Source organism: Mustela nivalis (genome assembly GCF_964662115.1).
Source record: "Mustela nivalis genome assembly, chromosome: 3".
Taxonomy (NCBI): Eukaryota; Metazoa; Chordata; class Mammalia; order Carnivora; family Mustelidae; genus Mustela; species Mustela nivalis.
The window spans coordinates 117,551,217-117,574,279 of NC_139022.1; the positions used below are offsets into that span (position 1 = coordinate 117,551,217).

Here is a 23,063-nt window from a genome sequence, read left to right on the forward strand (position 1 = left end):
CTCATTACCATAGGGTCAAACTCTCTCAAAACTTTCCGCTAAGGACAGGAATGTTCAGAACAGATTGTGGAAGGAAAGTCATAGTTTGAGTTAAAGACTTCTAAGGTAGAACAGCATTTGAATGGCAGGGTGTTGTTGTTGATGTTAAAATCTTTCTGCACTAAATGATATGATGTCTTGGGTTTGCTTCAAAATAAGTCTGTGTGTGTGTGTGTGTGTGTGTGAGTGTGATGAGAGTGGGTGTGGGTATAGATGAAACAAAATTGGCCAACTGTTGAAGCTTGATGATGGGTATGTGGGGGGTTTATTATACTATTCTATTTTTTTTTTTTTAAATAGGGTTGAAATATTTCATCATAGAAGGCCCTTTGGAGACTGGCTCCAGCTTTTCCCTCTACTCTCATTTCACAGCCCACATCTTGTGGACTCTCCAGCATAGTGACATCACCCTGGTGGCTCTGATCTCACACTTTTTGGCCTTTTCACACAGTTCCATCTGTTTGAGGTACCTTTCCCCTTCTCCCTCCACGGCTCACCACTCCTGCCTCTGCGATCCCAACATCTTGTGTACTCACCTTGATTATAGCACTTATCACATCGTATCACAACGATCTCTTTTCTGCTTCCTCTGCTGGACTGTGCCCTCCCCAGGACACTTCTCTGTCTCCCCAGTGCACAGCCAGTGCACATAAGAGATCTTCAGTGCATGTTTACAGAGGGAATAATAGCAGAAATGATAGCTCATTGTTTTGAGCACTTATTGTGTGCCAGACCCTGCCCTAAGCTCATTATATAGACATTTCATTAAATCCTCACCACAAGTGGGTACTATTAACCTGTCTTCTCATCACTCTCCCAAGGTTACATGCTAGTAAGTGACAGAGCTGAGATTTGGCCTCAGAATGGAAACAACTCTGCTCTTCTCCCTGCATCTGGGGTTTTAAAACACTTCTCTGTGAATACCATAACAGGCCCAGGCTTTGGGGTGCCTGAGCTTCAGACCCTTTTCTGCTACTAAATTGCTGAGTGACCTTGGGCAAATCATCTCTGCCCCCTATCCCAACTCCCCGGTAGAGACTACCAGTGATTGAGAGGGTCACGTGAGGCAAGGGCCCTCCCAGCTTCGCTCGAAGAGAAAAGGTTTCCTCTTACACATTTGGTTTTCTGCCGCGGAGCTGGCTTCCCAATTTGGGAACCTCCCAGCTTCTCATGCTCCTTCAACCTCTTTTCTTACTAATTGCAGCCTCCCCAGCCAAGTCGCGGTTCACAACCTGCTGCCGGAGTTCCTCCCTTCCCCCTTCCTTCCTCTTCGGCAACGCTCCGGAGGTGGGGGCGGAACCCTCGGAGGGAGGGAGGGGAAAGCAAGTAGCTGCCCGGTTCCTGAGGCTTCCCGGCGGTTTCTCGGCCCCCTCCCCCACGGAAACTCAGCCTCACACTTTCTAGGGATGTTCCAGGGACAGCCTGAGTCAGTGATTGCAGCTGTCAGCCTCGGGCATCTGTGTTAGGCTCTCCGAAGGAAGTCCGTGGTCCTGAGCTGGGGTGGAAGTGGGGGCCTGGAGGGAAGAGGGGGCAGAGCACTCCTCCCTTCTAGCCTAGGCCCAGCCCGCCCCACTGGACTCCAAGACCCTTCTGTGCCTGTCTCCCCTTCCTTTCTCTTTCTGACTTCCAGCTGGGACCCGCCATTGCATGGCCAGGCCTTGGTAAACTGCAGACCCAAGCCAGAGACGCGCGATTGTGACTGGGCTCCCCTCCTCAGCTCGCCCCAGAAACTGCTCTGGGGAAGCCGACATCCCCGATCGATGCAACCACCCACCCCCGAAGAACGCGGGAGGCCCCAGCCCCTCGGCTTTGTTCGCGGCTCGCCAGAAAGCAGGCGGCAGGCAACAGCTGCCTGCCGCCGCGGTGTTGACGCCGGGAGCGGAGTCCGCGGGGACGAGGGACTGTCCTCGGAGGCCGTGGCACTGAACCCGGACCCAACGAGGAGAGGAGCCGGCGGACGGCCGCTGTCTGCCAGTGCAGTTCTGACCGGGAGAGAGGAGCCTGCCGGGCGCGGGAGCTGTCCCCGAGGTGGTGCTGAAGCGAGAAGGAGCCCGTGGCGCCCTCCGCCTCTCCCCGGAAGAGCCGGTGGCGGCTGAGAGCTACCGGGAGAAGGAAGGAGGGCCGGAGGAAGCCACCCTCGGGGAGCTCGGCGGCGCGGGGCCTATGGCTAGGGTCTCTCCCGCGAACCTGCTCCAGCGGAGGAGGTGGCGGCTCAGCAACAGCGAGCGAGCGTGCGTTCTACGAACCTGTTGGAGGCTGCAGCTCCTCCGCGGCCGACCAGGGCGCCCGGGACCGAGATTCTGGCGCGCGTCTCCTTCCCCTTTTCTGCACTCCTCCGCGGAGGCGCTCCCTCCTGCCTGGGCTAGCACACGTGCGCGCAGGGGGCGCCCAGCCCCTCTTTGGTCCGCCCCGAGTGTCAGCCAAGCTGCAGGGCACAAAGCTGAGAGGCCTCCCCCAAGGGCAGACCCGCTCCCAGGGAGACCCAAGCTTCCTGAGATAGGAGGCGGGGGCTGGCGACGGGGACGGGAGAGGGCGCCAGCAGTGAAACCAAGAGGAGACAAGGGGGGAGCTCCCCGTAGAGTCAGTTCTGCCCTGAAGTTTGGGAACACAGTGTCCTGTTACTTAGAGGACAAAGGGCAGCCTGCTTTGGACGTCTACTCTCTCACCCCAACCCTCAATTCCATGACCAACAACCACATGCAGGTCTTTGACTTGCACTGTTGAGTGCCTCTTAAATCTCATTCAAGTCTATTATCTACTATGCCCTAAAGAGAGCTTTCAAACCCTTCCATATATACAGTGTATCCATAATAAAATGCAAACTCTTGTGTGTGGCACTGAAAGTCCTTCACCAGCAAGACTCAGGGTCTCCTTTCTGGGTGTGTTCCCACGGGAATAGATAACCACTCATTCTGAACAGGTTCACCCCAGTGCCTTAGCATCTGCTGCTCCCTTTGGCTGGAACATTCTTTCCCTTTACTATTTACACTTTATTTGCAAGTTAAAGTGTCCTCATTCTCAGTGAGAACTTCCTGATCCCTAAGGCACAGTCAATCACTCCCTCCTTAAGCTCCCTCAGCCTTTACATCCCTCTAGACTTTTTCTCATATTGTATTATAATTACTTATGCATCTATATTCTCAGTTACCAGGCTCATAAAAACTGGTTCCATATTTTATTTTTCTTTGTATCTCCATCTCCTAGCACAATGACTGACACACAAGAGGTTTGTTTGTTTGTTTGTTTGTTTAAAAAAGCTTTTATTTATTTATTTGCAGAGAAAGCTAGAGAGAGCAAGAGAGAGTGCACAAGCAGGGAATGCAGCAGACAGAGGGAGAAGCATGTTTCCCTACTGAGCAAAGAGCCTGATGCCGGACTCTGGGATCCTGGGATCATGACCAGAGCTGAAGGTAGGCATTTGACCTACTGAGCCACCCAGGTATCTCCTCACAAGAACTGTTGAATTGTGTCTGCTGAATGTATGCACATATGAGAAGTACAATTCAAAGTAACTTCCTTTCCCTTGATCATTTCTGTCATTCTCTCTCTCCTTTAATCACAGCCTGTAAAGGCTCACATGGTGGCCTCCCTTTCTACCCCTCCTGCCTCACACCACCAACTCTCTCCTAACTCAATGATTCCACCTTCAGTAACCTCCATTTCGTACCAAGTTGCTTTAAACATTTTTTTTTTTTTCTGTTTCTCTACTTGGAACTCTTTTAATCTTGATCTTCACATGGCTGAATCCTTCTTGTCTTTGGGATTTGGGCTCAAATATCACCTCTGCAAAAGACCTTCGGCCACTTTATACAGTGTTCACTCCCCCAAATGCTCTATAACATTTTCTATTTCATTTTTCTTAGTAATTATTATTCTCTGAAATGATTTTTATTTATAGATTTACTTGTTTATCATCAGCTTTCCCTCAACTAGCATTAGAACTCTACTGGGGCAAGGTTCACATCCGTCTGGCTTGCTGCAGTGTTCTCAGTGGCTGGCACTCTGGGAGGAACTCACCTCCCACCAGGGGATCCATAGTCCCTCTCTCCTTGGAAAGACTGGAGCTACTGTGCAGGTCTTTGTGGGATCTTCTGTTCAGTATAAATTGAGTAAGAATGTTTCAGGATAAAGGATCACACTGATACTCCATGGGATGAGAAAGAAGAGGAAATGGAGGGTCACAGACACTTTTACTGTGAGATGACAGCCCCTTCTTGTCCTGGATGACATAACTATAATGACAACTCAGCTCACAGCACACAGAACACTTTCACATCCATAATCTCATTTGGTATTCATAACAGCCTTGTCTGGTAAGAACTATTCTCCCCAACACTGAAAATCTGAGGCCACATGAGGCAGACAGACTTGACCAAGACCGCACAGATTGCAAATGATGATACTTTTCCCAGAACTGTGCAATGTGCAGAGCATCTAAACTAAGACATGCCTCCTGCCTTCCAGGGTTTCACATTAGTGAGAGACACAGGCCCATAAACAATGCTTCATAATACAATTTGATTCTCCAACTCAGAGATGGGGGTGGGGGTGGGGAAGAAATGGGTTTGTTTCCTGGGGCAGAATAAACCAAAATTCTTTCAATGACCGTTACAATTTGTTCAACACTGCCTAGGTGCCAGATACTGTACTGTTTTATGTACTTTGTCACAATGGACCATTCCTGCCTATTTCTATCTAGCTTTATGCAGTTAACAAAACCTTAAGAAGCTTAAGTAACATGGCCAAGGTCATGAGGTGGGTAAAGAGTGAAGCTTGGACTTAACCTGAGTTTGCTTGACTTGAGCCCTGAGTTCTTAGCAATTATGCACCCCAGACATACTGAATTGCCATGACTGGTGAACAGCGTTGGCCCAAGATTCAAAAATGATTCTTAGGCTATTCAGTTACATCTTAAGGCCTACTGAGAAACAACCATATAGAGAATGCTGCAAAAGGACATGAGGGAGGGATGAACCTACCTGTGGGGTAGAGTTATGGGAAGTCGAGATTGGCTCTTGAAGGAGAAAGTGGGAGTTTCCAGGCAGACAGTAGATGAAGAATGTTTCAGACAGAGGAATATTCCAGGGCTTTGGGTTGTGGAAATAAGGGGAATGCTAGTGTTTTGGATGTGGATGGAGTTTAAGGCCGATAGAAGGGAAAGGGGCCTGGGAAGAGAGGCTGGAATCCAGGCTGGCCTTGGCTTATGCCTTTATCCTGTAGGCAGCAGAGAGCCACATCGACAGGCTAGAGCAATGCATCATACTTGCCATCATTATCTTGATCTTCCTCCAGTAGCACCATTGGATCAGTTCTTTACAATTTGTAAAGTGCTTTCTACTCACGGAAGTATCACTCTGGAGTCATGTAGACCCAAATCTTCATGAAGGCATCATACCTGTGTGTTCATTGGTATTGTTCCCTAGCACCTAGTAATGACCCTGGAACAATGTGGGTGCTCAGTAAGTATTTGTTGTTGGGGGACAAGTTGGAGGAGTTTAGAGCTTGGTTTAAAGCTTGCTTCAATAATTCAAATAAGAGAGAAGTGATGAGAAGCATCACTGAAACCAAGAGTGCAGAATTCTTTGACTCCTGACTCTGGAAAATCAACACCTTTGGCCCTCTACATTGGAGCACCTTGGGGAAGCTGGATTTTAGCCCTCCAAAATGGTCCTGAATAATTGCAACAATTTTTCTCTCTAACATACAGAAAAGCATTTTGGCACCCAGGTGGCCAACACCCAGCCAAGCCAAGCTTTCCAAAAGACTTCATGTCTTTTGGCTCCTGGATTTTTGTCCCAATGGTCTCTATTATGTGGCAATAACATTGTATGCCATCATTTGTTTCAGTGTTTTTAGGGGCAATCACCATGCTAATGAAACTCAGTCTTGGCTCAAGAACCAAAATCCACCTTCTGTTTCTCCACCCCTCTGGGAAGTCCACATGGACCCTGATATGGCTAACTTACAGATGCCTGACTTGCATCAGGCTCTTTTAAAGCTCTTGACATATATTAACTCTATGAAGAGGGTATGACTCTTATCCCTGCTTTACAAATAAAGACAAAAGAAGAGACTTGCCCAAGGTTGCATGCTGACAGAGGTAGGTTTAAACCTTGACTGTTCAACTTGAGGCTTCAGGCTTCAATACTATCCCTGACTACCACCTGGATAAAATCTTCCCATTCTGTTTCCTCTCAGACCTGTGTAAGCCTGAAGAAATAACTTAATCTCTGAGAGCCTCTGTTTCTTTTTCTGTAAAATGAGATAAAAATAGCTACCCAGGAATGTTGCTGGGGGAAATAGATGAGGCCACATGTGAATGTGTCTATCTGGTGTTTCTTCTTTTCCTGGTCTTCCTCATCTGGACCAGTGGTTCTACATCTGCCCAGATGCGTGGGCCACAAACCTAGGGGCCAATGTAGAATTCTTCCCTTCTTTCCACATCCAATCCATCAACAAATCATTGAAGCTCTTTCACCAAAATATATCCCAATTTAGTCTACTTCTCTCCCTCTTCACCACATCCCTCTCCTCCATGCCATCATTATTTCCTATCTGAACTACTACAATTTCTTAAAAGATCTCTTTGCTTCCATTCTTGCTCTCCAAGGTGATTTTTAAAATATGTATCTTATACAGAAAAGAACACAAATCATGTAAACTGTTCAATTAATGATCACAAAGTGAGCACGACTATGCAATCAGCACCCAGATAGTGAAACGGAACGTTATGAGTTCCCATGGCATCTCATTTGTTAGCCCCTTACTCCTCCCCAAAGGCAAATGCGGCTCTGACTTCTGCCACTATAGAGAAATGCTACTGACTTATGAAATCATATGGTATGTATTCTTTTGTGTTTAGCTTCTTTTGCTTGATATCATGTTGGTGAGATTCATTCATGCTATTGCCTGTGTTTGTGGTGTCTTACTTTTCATCACTGTCTAGTATTCTACTCTATGACTATCTCTCAATTTACTGATGGGTTTTGGGGTTGTTTCTAAATTTTGTATCGATCTTTTGATACATATATATAAGGATTTGTGTTGGGTGCATTCCTGGGAGTGGAATAAATGGGTAAGGTGGGCATACATCCAGCTTTAGGAGACACTTTCAATCAGTTCTTCATTTTGCAAACTCATCAGCTGGGTATGAGAGTTCTCGTTGCTCTATGGCCTCATCAACACTTGGTATTGTCAACTTTTACTTCTAGCCACTCTATGTATGTAGTGAGTACATACTGGTTTTAACTGATGGCTAATGAAGTACTTTTCCACAGGTCTAATGACTATTTGGAAAACTTCTTTTGTGAAGTGTCTGCTGATGCCTTTTATCAATTTTTTTATTTTGATGACTGTTACCTTCTTATTGATTTGTGGGAGTTCTTTATATATTCTATGTAGGAATCCCTTGAAACTATATATATATATATATATATATATATATATATATATAAAACATATGCATATAATATATATTTTTTAAGATTTTATTTATTTATTTGGCAGAGGGAGAGACAGTGAGAGACGAACACAACCAAGGAGGGTAGGAGAGGGAGAAGCAGGCTTCCTGCCAAGCAGGGAGCCTGATGTGGGGCTTGATTCCAGGACCCTGGGATCATGACCTGAGCCGAAGGCAGATGCCTAATGACTGAGCCATCCAGGTGCCTAGATAGATAGATAGATATCTCCTATATAGAGAGAGAAAGTGTGCACAGGTGGCCAAGCATGGGGAGGGACAGAGGGAGAGAATCTCAAGCAAACTCCTTGCTAAGTGGGGAGCCCAACGTGTGGGGCTTGATTCCACGACCCTGAGATCATGACCTGAGGTGAAAACAAGAGTTAGACACTTAGCTGACTGAACCACGCAGGCCCCGTGTAACCGTATATGTTGTAAATATCTTCCCCCAGGCTGCGGCTTGCCCTTTTCCTTTGTTGTTAGTGTCATTTGATGGACAAAAGTTGCTGATTTTATCATCGTTCAATTTACCATTTTTTTCCTTTACAGTTAATGCTTTTGTGCTCTGTTTGAGAAATGTGTGTCCATTCAAGTTCAAGAAAACATCCTTCTTGTTATCTCTCAGAACCTCTATTGTTTTGCCTTTTATATTTAGACTTATATTCCACATAGAATTGATTTCAGCGTATGGTGTGAAACAGGGTTTAAAATTAAATAATTTTTGGCCATACGGACACAGCACCATTTATTGAAAGAAAAGCCATCTCCCCCACCCCCTGCACTGTTCTGCACGCTATTTTTGTTATAAACCAAGTGTCCCTATTTGTTTGGGTCCAATTCGACTTTTCAAAGTAGAAAATAGATCCATTTATCAATCATGGCATCTTTTCCACAGAATTCAGAAAAAAAGTCAAATTTCCTTACAGTTTTGCCTGGGCTGCCCCCCACCTACCCATCTGATGGTCTTATTCTACCACTTAGCCTTTTGCTCCTTCCACACCAGCCACAAAGTTTCTTTTCATTCCTTAAATGAAAGCACAAGCCTCAGCTCTGTGCTTTCAGGCTTTTGTGCAAACGTGTTCTCACAGAAGGCCAATTTGGCCCCTTCTCTTCCCAAGTTGCATTCTACATGATTACTTTGCTTTATTTCTGATAACCCCGGTGCTCTTCAAAACATCTTATTTACTTCTTATTCTCTGCTTCTCTCACCGGAATGTAATCTCCATTAAAGCAAGGACTATGTCGACTGTGTTTTTCTCTGAAACGGCAGGGCTGGGAAAAGGAAGGGAATCAGCGAGAATGACACCTCCACCCTGTTTTCTGTGTCATCCAGCTCTCGCATCCATGTGCACATTATCTCAAGACTTGCAGCATTAGGTGACATGCTGGATGGGCAGGTAGATACTCCAGCACTATCAATTTCATACCTGAGTTATTTTCCTGTTTTTATTTTTTTTTATATTCTTCAAATCCCAGCTGTCATTATTTCAGCAAAAATCGATTTATATTAATTTTGGAGGGGAAGAGAAGGAAAACTGATAGTTCTTGAACTTTCATGATATCTCATTCAATCCTCAAAACAGCCATTTGAAGGGAGTGTTATAAAACCCAGGTTACAGGTGAAAAAACAGGAATGCAGAGAGGCAAGGATGGTATGGGTTCATCCAAGTGGTTCAGAAAGATTGCAGAAAGATCACTCTCATGAAGCCAGTTTGAGCCTCCAGCAGAAGAGTCTGCAGAAATCTCGGCACATGCAATTGAGGCATTTAGTGAAGGTTCAGGTACTGGCTTTGGGGAATAGAACTTGGGTTCTGGGCCAGGTCTTAGCCCTCACTGACTTTGTGACACGGGGCAAGCCGCATGAGGCCCAATTCACTCATCTGGAAAGTGAGAAGGAAGTAGGACCTATTTTTTGGGATTCTCAAGAGGATTAAATCATCCCATGCCGTTGAAGTGCTTGCAGAGAAGAAGCTCGGCAAATGTTGGCGGCTAGGATCCGTGTTGTTTCAGACAGCATTTCAGTTTGCTCCTTTAAGACGTTGCTGAGGAGATGCAACAGGAGATAAGGTGCTTAGAGGGAACTGACATAGAGCCTTGCAGTTGTATGTAGAATCCTTCAAACCAGAACTTTGGAGAGTGATCCTCTTCTGAAGTGGAAGAACATTCTTAGCATGTGTCCAGTTCCTTGTACAGAGAGCGATAACAGGTTCAGAGAGGTAAAGTGACTTGTCTAAGGTCACAGAGCATAGATCCAAACCGGAACCCATTTGACTCTTTAGATTTGATGCCATGCAAGTCACGGATGTGCTTGGTTCCTTTCCCCGGGTTCTGAAACCATAGCCCCTCCCCTCTCCATTGTGTCTGCCACAAGGATAGAGAAAATCCACAGATAATCCCTAAACCTCATTTGAGGCTAATCATCATGTCCATTTATCTCCCCACCAAGCTGCTTATCACAGCAGGAGATGAGAGGTCTGGCTGATCAGGGTCAGCAGCTTCTCCGGGCGCCGCCTGGTTGCCAGTAGAGCGTGTTCTAACAACTGGGTGGGAAGCAGAGTCCTACAGAGCAAACAGCAGATGACTGGACCCTGACTCGGTACCTAGGGGTGGCTTGGGGGCAGAGAACAGCAATACCCATAGCTCTCTGGGGCACCTGAGAGACAAGTACTTCATGAGCCTTTCTCCAGTCTCAGAGGCCGGAGAGGAAGGACTCTCTGAGACTTAGTTTCCCTATCTGCACGATGGAGATAAAGACATCTGTGTTGCAAGGGCACGGTGAGCACTCAGTGATATGACTTATGTGTAGCCGAGTGTTCAAATGGATCGTTTCTATCTCAGTGTCGGCTACGGTCACAGAAGTCAGAAATCAAATATGGGTGCCAAGTGAGGCTCCATTCCATCCATGAAGGATATACTAATCAATTTTGAAGTAAGTTTGGCCAGCCCTGAGGGCCTAAATGGTCAAAGTTAAAGAGAAGGGGAGAGAAGAGAGTTTCTTTGAAGTTCCTGGTGTTCTGGTCATCACCCAGCACCCCACTGTCATGGTGGGTCGGGGGAGAGGAACACTTTAAGAATGAGAAGGGCTCTGAGGACATTCCCCTGGAAAACCTCATCTGAGTCTTCTGATGTTGGGGGGCATTTATGCTGGTTTTACCCATGTTTGGAAAACTCTAAAGGCAAGAGAGTATGGCTAGTTGGCTGTGTTGCTAGCATTCCTTATGTCACGAAGATTTACTGAACACCTGCTATGTGCCAAGAACAGTACCAGATACTCAGAATTCATCAGTGAACAAAACCAGTTAAGTGAGGCTCTCACCTTCTCATGGAAAGGGAGACACATGATCCAGATGTAAATGTGTAAGACATTTGTTGTGATACTTATTATGGAAACAGCTGAAGCAGAGATGGGACTGACAAGTGCTGGGGACGCTGATATTTTTTTCTGAAGGGTCAGCAAAGACCTCACAATAAGGTGATATTTAAGCAGAAATTTGAAGGAGGCAGAGTGAGGGAGGGGAGAGTGGTTAGAGGGGGAGGTCAGAGAAATAGGTAGGGAAGCTTGACTGCTACGGTGAGGACTTTGGGCTTTAGTAGATATTTAATACATATTGGATGAAGAGAGTCCAAGAGGAAAGGACTTTGAGTCCCATGGAAGTGGCTTGGCTACAACCCGGGACTCTGCCCGTGGGAAACAGTAGTGCCGTCACAGGGCCTGAGGGTGGACTGTGTCATCCCTTAGGCTCACAGATGGTGGAATTCCGGATTTCCACAACCAGGAACATCATAAAACAGGCTGTCCTGGTGAGCCTATTTGTGTACTGAGCCGGGGATCAAGAGCTGGGGCTCAAACCATGTTTTGTCATTTGGGTGCATCTTTGAATGTGGTATTCTAGGAAATCATCTCTCAGAAGTCAGTGGCATTATTATGAAGAAATACAGAGTTTAGGAGTGCAAGTCACATCTCTGCCACTGACCAGTTATGTGTTCTTGGCCTGAATCTCAGTTTGCTTATCTGGACATCAGGGTTACTAGTATTTATCTTTCAGAGAAGATATGAGGCTTGAAAGAGGTAATGGATGGAAAGGAACTTGGCAGATTGTGAAAAGGTGTGTGGGTACATAATGTTATTGCCGGCTTGGGGACAATTAAGTACTTCAACATGCCCTCCATCCACCACAGATGTGGGACTTAGGAGTTAATTTTTAGACTTTCAACATCCATGTCTGCCTTCCTAAGGTGCTTGCATTTCTCCTCTGTGTGTCTTAGTTGACATTGACTTCAACCCCAAAGAGCAGGCCCTACTAACTTAAACCAGATAGTGTCTCTCATTTCTCCCGCCACAGAGATTACATGAGGCTCAGTCAATGATGCAATCCAAGCCAGCTAATCAGGGCCAATTAGACTCAGTTGTTGGTTTTTTTTTTTTTAGCTATTTTATTTTTCACTACCCCGAGATCAGGAGTCGCATACTTCACCAACTGAGCCAGCCGGGCGCCACCCCTAGACTCAATTCTTTTTTGTTTTTCTTGTTCAGCATTCACCCCCCCCTGCTCCCTACTTTTATTTATTCCTGGAATATTTTATTTAAAATTTTTAGATTTATTTTTACTTATTTATTTGACAGAGATAGAGAGAGCACGAGCAGGGGGAGAAGTAAGTAGCGGGGAGAGGGAGAAGTAAGGCTCTCTGCTGAGCAGGGAGCCCGATGTGGGGCTCGATCCAGGACCCTTGGGTCATGACTGAGCCCCAGGCAGACACTTCACTGACTGAGTCACCCAGGCGCCCCTATTCCTGGAATATTTTAAAGCAAGTCCCAAATATCTTCACATTTGACTTGTCAGTAAGTACATCTTAACCAATAAGGGCTTTTTCTTCCTTTTAAATATAACCATAATGCCATTATTACAACTTATTAAATTAACAATAATTTTATAAAGTTTTCTTTTTTGTGTTTTGTTTTGTTTTGTTTTGACAATAGCAGACTGAAGTGTTGGCTAGGAATTCCAAATAAAAACAATGGCGTTTGGGAAGCCTGAATGCTGATGTAGCCTTAGGTTGTTCTTCCAGGCTACCATTAGAAATTATATTGTAAAAGAGTGTTAATTCATATGGGGAAAAGTTCAAAGAGAGTGTGTGTGGTCACCATTTTGTCAAGTGCAAACTATGTAATCACTCAAAACTAATGTAACATTGTGTGCCAACTGTACTTCAATTATAAAAGTATAAACTACAAATGACATCTTTACGTATAAACATATATACATATAAACAGTCTTTCTCCAGATCTAGCACATATAGATATACACATATAGATTCTTGTTTAAAAGGCTGAAAAAACATACCAATATGTCAGGATTGTCTGAAGGGTGGGACAAATGCTTATATTTTGCTTTTCAGGGAATGTGTGCAGTTATGCTGGGGGGCAGGGCAGGGGAGCAGAGAGTATTAGGGGAAGGATCATGGCTCCTCTGACAAGACCAATATAATGATAATGACTCATTGATGAGACTTACATTGAGCTGTTGGTGAGGGGGCTCCAGTAACGTTTGGAGATTCTGACAGATGTCTTGAGACCAAGAGAGGAGCCAGCTTTAGAATGAGGAGAGGTAGGCAGAGAGGAGGGATGGAATGAAATTGGATTCTTGGTGGCATCGTTGAGTGTCTGAACCAAACTTTACGTGAAGCGAGGCCTGCCTCTGCCCTTTTCAGTTATGTGAGGTAACAAATTCCCTTTAGTGCTTAAACCGGTTTGAGTTATGTTCTGATACTTTCAGCAAAAGGAATTCTAACCACTATAGAGTGGTTTCTAAGGCCCAAAGTTTGATGAAAAAAAGGTTGGATTTGAAATTTCCTGATGTGAAGTCCCATCCCCAAGCTTTCTTCCCCGAGATGCCGCGCCAAAGCCATGTGAAGTTTGCCAGTCTCAGTTTTCTTTGAGAATGGATGGTTAGCTGCTGCTTCGTTCTCTTGGCAACAAATGAGGCCAGTCTGGCAGAAATGTCAGCATTATGAGCTGGTGTCAGGGACTGAATAGAATTGGTCTGGGAGGGACGCCTGGGTGGCTCAGTCATTAAGCATCTGCCTTCGGCTCAGGTCATGGTCTTAGGGTTCTGGGATTGAGCCCTGCATCGAGGTCCCTTGCTTAGTGGGGGTACCTGCTTCTCCCTCTGTTTGTGCTCTCTCTCTATCAAATAAATAAATTAAAAAAAAAAAAAAAAGAATTGGTTTGGGTTATTTCCCAGAAGAGGCTGAGATAATCCAAGTATTCATCTGGGAAGAAGAGGAGAGCCGAGGACAGCAAAGGGAAGAAGATGAAGATGAAAAGTGAGGAGGTGGAGAGACTGGAAAAGCACAGTTGGAGGGAGAATGAGGTGGTCCAGGCCTGCTGGGGCAGTGGAAAGAGGCAGTGGCCCTTGATGCCCTTTCTCAGTGGGTGCAGGGAGACGATGGGAATTTACCGTAGGAGGGGCAGAATGGGGTGGGGGGAGATTCTCCAAGGTTCGGGAACATTCCTTTCTTCTGGTGCTAAAGAAAAAGCCATACAGGCAGCCAAAGGATACAACGTTGACATGTTATGGTTCAGACATACAGAAGAGCATCTTAGTTTCCTAAGACTAATTGGGGATCAGGAAAAAAAAAAAAACCCACTCGATATGAACCACTTCAAGGAGGGACTATAATTTTGTCATAAATGCAAGTTAATAGCTTTGATTTGGACTTTGTCCAGAGTTTTAAAATGAAATAAAGTTGATAACCTATATTTAACAAAACATAGGTCATAATTGAAACTATGTACTGATTTTAAGGACAAACAGGAATTGAATGAAGTATTTAATTCTTTAAGGGTATATTTTTTCCCCAGTAAAATTGGACAGCTCATTACAACATTTGTTATTTTTCATTTGACTTTTGCAGTACATTTATCAAGAGGCTTCTTTTGAACAAATATCCATGGATTAAAAAATTTTCCCCAGGGGGATATCTTAATACTTTGATATCAAAATCATTCTCTTTTGAAGTGCCTTTGCATCCATTTGCATGGTGTTCCAGTTACTTTTGGTTCATAATAGACCACTCCAAAACTTAAGCTGGTTCAATCAGAATTAATCTGTTAGAATTATGCTAGGAATTCTGGGACAAAGAGCTAGTCTTTCCTGCTGGCTATAGAAGTGGAAACATATAGCCTGGGAGCTACTTGGATCTATCTTGGGGACACTAGGGAAACAGCCTTGGGATGAGGTCAACATTGAGAAGACAGAGTTGACGGGGAAGAAACCAGATCCTTGGAGATGTCATTGAGCTGCTAGATCTAGCTTTGCCTGAAGCTGAAATACTTCTTTTTTTTTTTCTGCATCCATCAGCCAATACATTTCTTTTGTTTTTAAAAGTCAATTTGAGTGATGTTCTGTGTTATTTGCAACCCAATGTTTGCTGATCTACTCATCCAATGCAGAAAGCCAGATAGGAACTCAGGCTCTAGGGCTATGGATAAATTCCAGAGATGAAAACAGGTCCTTAAGTTTGGGGGCAGAAGCTTGGTACTCTATGATGGGCTTTAAAGAATGGATCTGGAGTTGTTTCAGATTTCCTGATTTTGTTCAGAGTGGGTGCAAAGCTGGGTCTAGAGAGTGCTGGTCAGGGCACCTCAACTATGAAGGATGAGGAGAGTCAAGGCTGGGTCTGATGCTGGGTGAGAGTAGAGACCACGACTGGGGCAGGTTCATCTTGGGACACAGGGAGAGGATGAAGGCAGGGGCTGGACAATTTCTGGGGGCAGGTAAGCAGGGGAGCCTCAGGCTCTTGGAGACCCCATCTGAGTGCCAACAGTGGTTGTAGAAGGGACCACACGGGAGCCATGACTCACAGGAACACACAGGTGAAATTTATTCCTCGCCTGTGAGGATGATGGCCATGACAGTGGTGTGGATAGTGCTCTGAGTATTGTTTCGACATGCCCGGTACCCATGCCCCTTTTTATCTGTACTAGCATCTGCATTTTCCTTTGGGTACTTCTTTCTCCCCAGTCAGTCCTTGTTATCTAGGTGGGGGTGAGCCAACTGGAATCACAGGATTCTAAACACGGACACGTAGTCCAGCTTGGCCAGTGGAATGCGGTATCTCACTGACCGTAGTGACTGGCTGAGGAACGGACGTTTAACTTAAAGGGGGCCAAGCAAAGTCCACTTCGAGGCAGTGTTTGAGGCAGACCATTGGTAAAGAAGGCTTCTCTTTCTGCTGAGGTAGAACATAAACTGCTTCAGAGAAAGGTTTACCTGAAAATCAAGCAATTTTGGAAGACAGCGGAAGAGAGTGGGACAGTGGGAGAGGGAGAAGGAAGGGGGGCAGATTTCTGACAATGTTTGAGCCCCTGGTTTCTGAAGGTAGGTCCACTCATAACTTTTCAGTCACACCTTGAACCAATAAATGGCCCCTAAATTTTTTCCCATTAAGCTGGCATTCAGAGAATGTCTGTCATTTTCAATCCAAAGGGTCCTAATCATGTATCTCCTATTGGATCCTTACAATAAACCCTTGAAGCAGACATTAAGTATCGAGGTTGTACACATCAGGAAACTGAGGTTCAGAGGGAAAAGCGGCTGCAACACGGACAGCTGGCGGAGGGCCAAGCTCGCGGAAAATCAAGCCTTGCTCTGGCTCCAGGTTCAGCGAGTTGCACATTCCATGTCCTGGCTGAGGGCCACGTTCCTTCCCAGTTCTCAGATTCTCTCTCTCCTCCCTGCCCCACAGTTGGACAGGTGCCGGTTTGGGGATAGCGGGTAGTGGACCAGCTGCTGCCTGGGTCAGGAGCCCAGCATGTTCTCAAGGACACAGATGGGCTGGCAGCCTTGGGCCTGGGCAGGGAGCCTGAGGCGGGGGTGGACACTGGTTCCTGGAGCAAAAGCTCATTCAAGACTCACTGATGCCCAGCACTGGGCTCTAAGCCCCCAGGGTGCAGAATTGGCGCGACTTTTCCCTATGTGCCCAGAGCCCAGTGTGGAATGTCTGTTTAAGTCGGCTCTTCAGAGTTCCTACGCAATTGGGGGGAACCACCCCCACTTGGTGATCGTGACTCTCTGCTTGAGGTTGGGGAGGGGAAAAGGATGGCAAACTGGCAGCTCCTTCTAAATTTCCAGCACTTGTCACAGGCCTGGGCACCCAGGAGAGCCCAGAACGCTCTTGTCGATGTGAGATCAGGAACTATCGTCTCTCAGATCACAAGAGTTTTCCACTCTCGAATTATAATTCTTTGATTTCTGTAGGATTAATAAAATACTATCTGGTATTATATAAATTACACAGCAGACACCACAGCTCCTTCTGGTTAGTACCGTTTACTGAGCACCTGCTATGTGCCAGGCACCTGTCTCTGGATTCTTGGTGTAGTACACGAGGAATGTGTTTTTGTGTATTTCCACTTCACGGGTAAAGAAACAGAGGCTCTCAGATGTTAAGTCACACATCCAGAGCCACACAGAATGCATCCCAGCAGAGTTAGGAATTTCTGCCCAGACTGGGATGATCTCAAAGCCCTGGCTTTTTCCACTCGACCTGTTCGGCTGCCAGTTCTTGAATCGATCAAGAGCCATCAGACATCCTCAGGGCAGAGGGTGCCTTTCACCTGATACAAGCAGTGGGGAACAGCTCCGTTTCCAAGATGCTATCCCCTGCGTAGGTCTGAATGTCTCTGGGCTCCTGGAATTCTCCTTCTGGCTGCCTCTCAGATGACACAAACTCAAATGGCCAACGCCGAGGACATCAGCTTCCTGGCCTCCAGCCTGCTCGCACTCCAGTATTCCCTGGAAACTAAGCGTCATGAAAGACCCCTTCTTCCTCCCTCTTCGTGTCTACTCCACTGTGAGGTCTGGTCCTCACCCCCTCCCCACCTTGGTGCGCAGGTGACCGCAGCAGCCTCCCTGTGGTCTCCCTGCATCTGTTCTCGATGTTAGCTGTCAGAGTGAGCTTTCCGTAGCACAGATCCAACTTCAACCTCTCCTCCTTGCCTGTAGGATAAAGTCTGATTGCCATAGCCCGGTGCCCAGGATCTTCACACACTGACGCCTGCCCAGCCACATCGCCTATGGGGCTCTCCTCTCTTGCCTTTCGCTCATAGCGAATGTTCTTACAACCTCCTGCCACCGGTATGAGATACGAGTCAAGAGCTCAGAGCACTGGACACAAGAAAAGAGAGCCAGGGGCTGTGAAAACGAGCTGTCCCTTTCTGGCACAGCGACACTGCCCACTAGTAAAAACAGGCTGTTTGGCGTCCTAGGATCTAGCTAATTCCTTCTTGCCTTTAGGGAGAACAAGAAGGCGCTAGAACATGGACAGGTCCCCACCCCTCACGCACACTGTGGGAGGGGGCTCAGAAGGATTAGATTATCTCTGTGTGGCCTCCACTTACCTGCCTGTCCTGATATTTCCTGCTGCCGGGAGCCAGTGGAAGACAATGGCTGGCAGGTAACTCTCTCGTTGAGTCCTGTCACCTGGGCTGCGGTTGACAGCTGTCAGTTATGTTTGTTATGTTTGTTACCTTGCAAGAACTCCTTTGTATGGAATATTTCCAAAGCACTCAACTGAGCTTTCAGCAGAAAAACCCACCTTCTCTTTTTTTAATGCCCGTGTTTCAACAGTTCACGTTGTATTTAACTAAATAATGTAATTACAATGAGTTCAATACAAGTGACATACAGGAAAGAAAGTTCTGTTTCTATAAGAACTGAGTTGAATGCTTTGAAGACACTCCATAAAGGTCAATGTTAAAAAATTCTGTCCAATTATGTGTGGATAAAAGACCTGTGAAGTATTAGGAAAATGAGCATAAAAATCCAGAATGATTCTGCACTCTGGCTGCATTTTCTTGCTCTACTTTGAGGATGCCTGAAGTGTAAATGTTAGACATCTTAGGGCTATGGTTTATAGAAAAAAGAGAAGGCAGAATTCCATCAACAGACCCATTTTTAAAGGCCTCAGAGGCCTCCGTCTAAATATTAATCAGATACATGAACATTTATGTGCTTTATGTTAGAGTACAATGTTTAGGCAATGCTATGTTCTGAACATCTGTGTCTCCACCAAAACCTCATACCCAAGGTGATGATGTTAGAAGACGGGGCGTTTGGGGGAATGTTAGTGCGTGGAAGTGAGTCTTCGTGAATGGGACCTGTGTTCTTATAAAAGAGATCTGGGTAGCGCCTGGGTGGCTCAGTGGGTTAAAGCCCGTGCCTTCGGCTCAGGTCATGATCCCAGGGTCTTGGGATCGAGCCCCACATCGGGCTCTCTGTTCAGTGGGGAGCCTGCTTCTCCCTCTCTCTCTGCCTGCCTCTCTGCCTACTTGTGATCTCTGTCTGCCAAATTAATAAATAAAAAATGCTTTTTAAAAAAAGATAGAGAAAGATCTGGAGAGCTCCTTTGCCCCCTTCCACCATGAGGACACAGGAAAAAGGGCACTGGCTCTGAATCAGGAAGTGAGCCCTCACGGGGAGGGCCTCATGGAGCTGACCTCACTGGCACCCTGGTCTTGGACTTTCCAGCATCCAGACTGTAATGAATAAATTTCTGTTCTTTATAAGCTACCCAGTCTGTGGTATTTTGTTTTAGTAGCCCGGATGGACTAAGACAGCCTGTATAAATTTCATTATTGAAATCACTTCCTATTTTAACTGGCTTTTTTTTTTTTTTAAGATTTTATTTATTTATTTGAGAGAGAGAGAGCGAGAGCACAAGTGGTGTGGAGCTGCAGAGGGAGAGGGAGAAGCAGATGTCCCACTGAGCAGGGAGCCTGATGCCGGGCTCAATCCCAGGATTCTGGGGTCATGACCTGAGCTGAAGGCAGACACTTAACCGACTGAGCCACCGGGCGCCCCCTGACTTTTTTGATTAACTGTCAACCCCAACAGTATGAATTCCATTATAATCACCATACATAGTGCAGAGTGGGCGACAGTTTTGTTTGGGGAGTCTGGGAGTGGGGAGACCAAGAGAAGGTCACAGACATAGGTATGCAGAGACAGAGTGAGAAGTAGAAGTATAGGTATGGGTCACTACATACATAATCACTATCCTTCCCTATCCAGCTCACGAGAATTCTCTGTGAAATTTTTCCTGCCCCTTCCACAGGCAAAGTCATTCACTCTGTCATTTATTTGTGTTTTTTTATTTCACTTTTCACATTGCGTAGTAAATTTTTTTTTTTTTTTAAGTTTTGGACTTTCCCAATAGAGATAAACTTGATGAATAGAAGGAGCCCAAGTGTTGAGACCAGACAGCCTTGGGTTTGAAGCTCAGCTATCTCCTGTTTTTTTATTATTTTTTTATTTTTTTTTATTTTAAGATTTATTTATTTATTTATTTGACAGATAGAGATCACAAGTAGTCAGAGAGGCAGGCAGAGAGAGAGAGGAAGGGAAGCAGGCGCCCCACTTAGCAGAGAGCCCGATGTGGGGCTCGATCCCAGGACCCTGGGACCACGACCTGTGCTGAAGGCAAAGGCTTTAACCCACTGAGTCACCCAGGCACCCTGCTATCTCCTGTTTTGACTGTGTGACCTTGGGCAAGACGCATGACCTCTCTGAACCTGAGCTATGACCTTCAACAGGAGCACATGTAAAGTACCTAACAAATAAATGGCAGCTGTTGTCATTCTTATTTACTATGAAACATCCTTTATTTGGTACATTTCTGTTGATGCCTCATTATCACCTGGAGAGCCTCCAGGGCAGGACCACATCTTGTTCAACTGTGTATAAGAATGCACGAGGAGTTCTTGTACTTTTCTGATGCTGGTACTTTTCAGATCATGGTCAGAGGCCTTGGGATTGCTTCCTTGAAAGTGCCAGGGGTGACGAGGGGAAGGAGAGAGTAGGAGGCAAAGTTGGAAGAAGGTTGGGGGAGAGCAAGGAACAAAGGCAGGAACTGGTGGGAGTGGCCTGGGCCTGTCCCACCCTCTGGTGGCCTTATTAGCTCTCAGTGTCAGGTGCCTGGGAGGCTGGGGCAGGCTGATGGAGACAAAGCTGCTCTGTCAGCCAGAATGTCAGGGGCCATCAGTCACTCAGCTCTCTCTGGCTGGGAAGGAAGCTGGTGCCAGGATCCCTAGGGGAGGCAATGACAGATGCACTGACTGGGCAGGGGAGGGAACGGTGGCATTTTCTGAGCACTTGCCGTGTTTTGGGCTCGGTGCTGGGCACTTTCACACCCATCCTCATTTCCTGCTTGCAATGATCTGGAGCAGGAAGCCAGTGATGTGCTGCCAGGTTATGTATGAGAAACTGAAGCCCAGAGAGGCTGAATTCCAGCCAAGGTCACAAAGCTAGGAAGAGGGTTGGATTGGAAACCAGATCAGCCTGAAGCTTTTTCACGAGAAGTCCTCCAGTCCCTTCTTTTTGGGCCGAGCTACCAAGACCACAGGGTCCTATTGAATGAACAACCTTAGGACTCTTGGGATGAAAAAAGCCCTGAGTCAGGAGCCACAGAGGTCCCAGCCCTGCCATTGCTTGGCTGAATGACCTTGATCAAGCCATTTTACCTCCTGAGACTCACTTCTAGCATCTGTACAACCAGACAATGACACATATCCTAACTACCAAGGAGGCATTGTTGGGAAGATGACAAATATTAATAATGACAGTTAGGGAGCACTTGTCCTGTGTTAGTTACTGTGATAGGTCCCTGCATGTAATACCCCATTTAAACTTCATGCCCACCTAGGGATTGGGATTATGTTTAGCCCCCTCTGAAAGATGTGGAAATGAGGCTTTAGGATGTCCTATAACTCTCTCCCCAATCACAGGTAGTCACGGTTAGAGCCGGGCTGTGTTGACAACAGTCTGCTCCAGACTCCGAAAGCTTACCCGACCATAAAATGTGTATAGAAAGGCTTTGTAGAATGTTATGGAAGAACAGAAATCTATTGCTTATTAGGACTATAAGGTGCCAGGTCTCCCGCTGTGGCTTCACACACATCACTCCATATATTCCCCAGCTGCCTAGGAAACCAGTGCCCAGCACACGGCAGCCCAGAGAGGCTAGTTACCTGCCCAAGGTCACACAGCCAGAACTCACAGTGCAGGCATGTAAACCAGGTGTGCTTGACACTCAAACTCTAGGGATGACGCTTCTACTGTTGATAACCATGGTGAATGGGCTAGTCCCGGGGTACGTGGAATACAGCAGGGCCCATGAGGAAGTAGTCGCCGGCTGGGCACTGGGCTGAGTTTGTGTCCTCAGCGGCACTCCTGCGCTCCCGCCTGGATGTCCCTGTTGATGCTGTTGCTTTGTTTTCCTTTCTGTCTTTTCACGATGTTTCAGCTCCGCTTTTCTGTCCCCAGGCGCTTTAATCACCAAGGGCCCTGTTCCAAACGTGCTGTGCATAAATAACGGAAGGAACTGAATAACTGCCTACAGCTCCCACAACAAAGCTGGAGCCCGGGGCAGTGCAGTAGGGGATGGGGACGGGACCAGGCACAGGGGACGCAGGGGCTGGGAAGGGGCTGAGATTTCCCAGGGTTTGAGTCCAGCCCTGCTTCTGTCCTGCTGGGTGACCCCTGAAAGGCTTCTTAAGCGCTCCGATTTCCTAATTTGCCAGAGGAGGAGAAAAGTGGTTGACAGTGGGCGCAGAGATGGCCAGAGCCAATGCAGAGGAGAATGTGAGGAGGTGAAGCAGGCAGGTGCCATGGGGACTGGTGACACCTGCAGCTTATGGCTGCTCCACACCAGAACACAGAAGCACTAGCAGTCCGTCCACTGGGGCTCAGAGGGGATGCGGCCCAGGGACATCCCAGAGCTGGGATTGTGGGCCATACTTCAATGCTCTTTTTTGTGTGGGGGAAACCCACGCAGTGCTGGTCCCCGAGGCTGTTCTTCCCAAGCCCAGCTATTCCCTTAGGGAGGAGCTTTTCCTTGTGAACAGAAACCCGCAGACCTGCAAAACTCCTACCAGCTCTTGAGATAAACAAGGTTTTCTGGATTTGGAACGGGAGGAGCCTTGTTCCTCCCTGGGCCTCCCACGTGTAAAGCAGACTTCCTCAGAGACACTCGGGGTGGATGGGGGGCGGGGGTGGCTTTGGAGGGAAGTGTGCAGAAGCTAGGCCCACGGTGGAAAGAGCAAGGGCCACCCAGGACCTTGGGGGTGTGGGGGGTAGGATAGGAGAGGCCCCAGCAGAGCATCTCTCATGGCAGTGTGGACCTTGGGGTTCTGGACTCATCCAGCCACACTCCAATATTATCAGGACTGCAGGCTCTAGAGGCAAGTAACCTTGGGATTGAGTCCTGGCCTGTCCCGTCCAAAATGTGGCCTGGAGCAAGTGAGTTAGCCCTTCTGAGCGTCCCTTTCCTCACAATGACATTCCTGCCTCCTGGACTGGTCACGGAAGTTGGTGACTAGACAAATGAAGGGCTTGGTGCCCTGACAAGCAGATAGCACTCAAGCAATTTCAGCTGTTTCCGATCTTTGCAAATTAGAGTCTGAACGTCTACCCATCATCACGCCGTCCACGTGTTCATCCATCTGTCCGTCTGCCATCTGTCCTTCCATCTATCTACTCTTTGTTCATTCACCCATGTACTCAGTGAG

General features: G+C 46.7%; 1 protein-coding gene and 1 long non-coding RNA gene across 2 annotated transcripts in view; one reads left to right on the forward strand and one right to left on the reverse strand.

Annotated features, from left to right (window-relative positions):
* The window catches only part of CPLX2 (complexin 2), an 82,276-nt gene extending 79,723 nt beyond the window's left edge, over nucleotides 1–2,553 (reverse strand). The window contains exon 1 of the mRNA XM_082723206.1: nucleotides 2,286–2,553. The gene's annotated coding sequence lies outside the window, so the exon portion shown is untranslated. The remainder of the gene's footprint in view (nucleotides 1–2,285) is intronic.
* Nucleotides 1–23,063, forward strand: part of LOC309860763 — a 78,930-nt gene that overhangs the window by 17,276 nt on the left and 38,591 nt on the right. The window contains exon 3 of the long non-coding RNA XR_014309612.1: nucleotides 3,318–3,449. This is a non-coding gene — a long non-coding RNA (uncharacterized lncRNA). The remainder of the gene's footprint in view (nucleotides 1–3,317; nucleotides 3,450–23,063) is intronic.